The following is a 3,986-nucleotide window of genomic DNA, read 5'->3' as shown; positions in this document are numbered from 1 at the left end:
ATCTGAAACCAAAAAGAATGGAGAAGTATACCTGATACGGATTCCACAAATGTAGCTCCCAAAGTGATAGTTCACACTCAAACTGAATCCCAAAACCAACTTCCCCTGAAGATGGCACAGCTTGAATTGAAGCCGATTCAGCAACACAATTTTCAACAAAACTACAATCCAACACTTTGGATCGTACAAGGAAGGTGAGCACGAATTTTCTCTATATTTTTCTTCCAAAAATCAGAGGTGGAACTGATCAAGATCAGTCCAAGAAGGGGAGGTCGAATTAGGGTTTCTGAGGCATAAAGAACAGAGAGAGAGAGAATTAAGAGTAGAGTAAACTGGAGCAGATTCGATCTCCTCTTTTTTTAGGAGATTCCTAATCAAAATATTTATTTCGATTTGAACTCGCTAAGTGGATAAAACTTATCCTCTTATCCTAATGGCTGATCCAGACCCATATCCAAACCCATATTCACCCATATGAAACGACTGCTTAAGCTATCATGTGACACCCTAATTAATCCAATTAATCATGGCCTTTAGGCCTAATAAGCAAGTGGCTCACATCCTTGGTTTGTTGTTGGCCCATTTAGGTTCACTTTATTTAGCGTTGGACCCCAACAATGACCTCACATAAGCCTACATGGGTTCGTCCCTACCTCTATGGAAAGGCTTGGCCGAATTCACTATCAAACAGTGTGAACCCCTGAGTCCATCAGTATGGGCTCTTAATGGGCCCAACATTTACAGTAAATGATCAGTGAGTCCAACCATCCTATGAAGGCCCAAGGACAACAGACTTAAGTGAGATATAGCCCATCAGGTAAAACAACCATTAATGGTCTTTTACACTTAACCTCTCAGCCCTTAATGATCAAACGCTGCCCGACAAGGAAGGACCTCTCCCCTGGCTGCAAAGTGCAGTGTCACACTCTCTTCTCGGATGGGTCCCAGGAATTAAGACCTTTTGCAAACCTTTTACCTTAAAACATAATATATATCATATAAATATATTTTGCAAAACAAATCTCAAACAAGTTTAAAATCGACTATCGGCAGTTTTGGTTTCCATCAGAGAGTGTAGTCCCGATCATTCACTTTGTCCAACAAAGGGGCTGATCCTGTCACTATGATCACCCACTTGAGTGAATTCTCAAACTGCCCTACCATACCCAGGTTTTGACCTCCAAAGGATCTCACTGATTGGCATATCAAAGACAACCTAATCCGACACCCAGTGCAGCACCATAATCGAGTCTAGGAGTTATGAGTAACTTTCCAATTTTTCCAACCAGTCTCCAAGGTCCAGGGCATAATTAGAAATTGGTCTGGGTTCAGTGTTTCAAACAAACACACACCACATGTGCTTTGGGTCCAACCCTGGCAGTTGAGACAGGCTGCCCCAACCTTCTTGGCAGCACATTAGTGTCAGCCTTGGCAAGATAAACTCCCCAAGTCTATCCAATGGCTGAGAACATTCTAAACTAACATGAGTCTCATAAGTGTCTAGTTTAAGGGGTAATTACACAGAAACACACCAATTATAACATGAAACAATTATATACTTATACTCATTTACAATTAATGTATCAGTACACCAATCTGATTTGAGCTAAGGGCATACACTATCTAATAGCAAGAACAAGTCTAGCCAATTTGAGCAGTTAGTAGAAATCTCTAAGAATTTGGTTTTCAGAGTGGGCCAATGATCTAAAATTTTTATAGTATATCCTGATATATTATAGAATTGTTTTATTATGGATTCTTGAAAGAGTGATGGAGATCGAACTCTTGATGGTGGGAAGATTGGTGCACACCAAATTTGTTAATTTGATTATTTGGTCTGTAATTAATTATTTTTGTTTTTAGAAATAATGTATTAGGTTTTTCTGATGTAAGCAATATAAATTATGATTTTTTCTATTTTTTTACATCGGAGAAATCGTTGGAGCTTGCAGAGAAGATAGAGATTGCGGATGGAGATCGATCTACAGATTACAGTTTTGTAGGGATGCAGCTTTTGTCCGGATTGCCTTCGGACCATCACACTATCAACCCAAGCCATTTTTTTGATTATTTGATATTTATTTGCTTCGTGTACTCTTTCTCCGACCGACCTGGCTAAAATCCGCGAAGTGTACCGCATTCCTGAAGAGAACGAACTGAGGTGTCCCAGGATTTAGGAGATGGCCACTTCAGCCCATCCCAGGGAGATTTGTGTGTACATCCATACTTTGATTGCCGGCCTTTGGTTCCCCTTAAGTCCCGGGGTAGTGTCCATCCTGAGGTAGTATCAGGTTCTTCCTGTTCAGTTGATGCCAAACTCATTTCAATACCTGGTCGGGCTGCTTTGCTACTACACTCTCAAGGATATTGAGTTTACCTTACCGATATTTAGATACTTTCTCCACTTGAAGAAGCACAAGCAGGGGTACTACTACCTATCAGATAGGTCGAACACGAAGGTGCTCATTGGGTCTGACTTCCATTATGCACTGGAAAGAGGATTTCTTCTTTGTGAAGTGCCGAGGAGGTTGGTCATTCTCCCTCGCCCTATATGTTCCAAGGACTAAGGATAAGGGTCCTTCCAAGGTCGAGTTGTCAAAGGAGGAGATAGCTGTTTTGAAAAGGATAGTATAGCTGCACATCAAGGAGTACACATCATCACAATTGCTGACCCTGGCTGGGCTGACGTGCCCTTCAGCCGGTCAATTCTAGTCTGGTACGTGGGCTGTGCATTCTCATTTCTTTTTATGATCTTGTCTTCACTTCGTTCTAACTTTGTACTGAACGTTGTAGATTCATACATTGCTAATGCTAAGAGAGCTTGGCATATGAAGGTCGCGGTCTCAAGGGAGGCATAGGCAGCTAGGACCTCGAGCACGTAGCCCGGGGCCATGGAGCTTCAACACCATTCGAAAGAATGCACGCCTCGATAAGGGAAGAGTCCAAGGTCGATAGAGGAAGTCATGGTAGTTAATTGTGAGGAGGCCACTACTTAGCTTGAGAGGTCCTCGTCACAAAGGGGGGATGCTCCGGAACATACTTCGGCTAAGGGCTCGATCAATGCCTACATGCCACAATGGTCAATTCGGCTGAAAGGCACCCTTGATACGGAGAGGGTGACCGAGCATCTTGCCCAGGGTGTGATGCTCCCCGATATTAGGAACAAAGCTAGTAGCCACAGCCTTCATCAAATCATGGTGGTAAGTTCGGCTTTACTTGTCCTTCCTTGTTTCTCTTCTTTGGTACTAACTATTCATAGCCCTACAGTCGGTTTGTTCGATCATTGGCTTGTCGACTGCCTTTGTGGGTTGCGATGATTTTATGAGTCATGAGAGATTGATAATGCCCAACTGAAGGCAGAATTGGTCGAGTTGAAGCGCAGAGTCGAGGAGAGGGACAACATAGTCCACAAGCTGAAGGGACGCATCCATGATCTCAAGAAGGTGCGGGATGTGCTAAGGAGGGGGCTCAAGGAGGTAGATGCAAAGATTGCTTGGGCAAAGAAGGAGGGTGTCTCTAATTATAGAGCTTCGAAGGCTCATCATAACGAGTTGGACAACTATGCTACCGACTCTTGGTAGGAGGATTTGGCTCTCTATTAGCGGAGGGTGATGCATCAGTTCCCAGAGGTGGCTGGTGTCGTTCATGGGTTCGGCCCTTTTGATATCAAAGAGCCTGATAATGGAGATGTTGTCATTGCCGACACCTAGGATCATGCCTAGGACCCCCCTGCAGATAGTTGATGTGTTGTCTCTTCCCTTATCCTTGTTGTACACAGCTCGATATGTCGACCTCATAATTATTGTATCAACTTATTCACTAATGGAAGTTTGGTCTTTTTCTCGAGCACTCCCTATGTTGTTTTTCCCTTCCTTTTCTAATCTGTTCTGCTTCGGAATTAGGTTGGTCGATAGGAACCATATGCCATGCTTCTGTACTTGCTCTTAGCTAGTTGAGGTTTCGGACATGACATTGTGACTGGGGTC

The sequence above is a fragment of the Nelumbo nucifera genome, chromosome 1, assembly GCF_055504915.1.
Source record: "Nelumbo nucifera cultivar China Antique chromosome 1, China Antique-T2T, whole genome shotgun sequence".
Classification (NCBI taxonomy): Eukaryota; Viridiplantae; Streptophyta; class Magnoliopsida; order Proteales; family Nelumbonaceae; genus Nelumbo; species Nelumbo nucifera.
Note: the sequence above shows the minus strand (reverse complement) of the source record.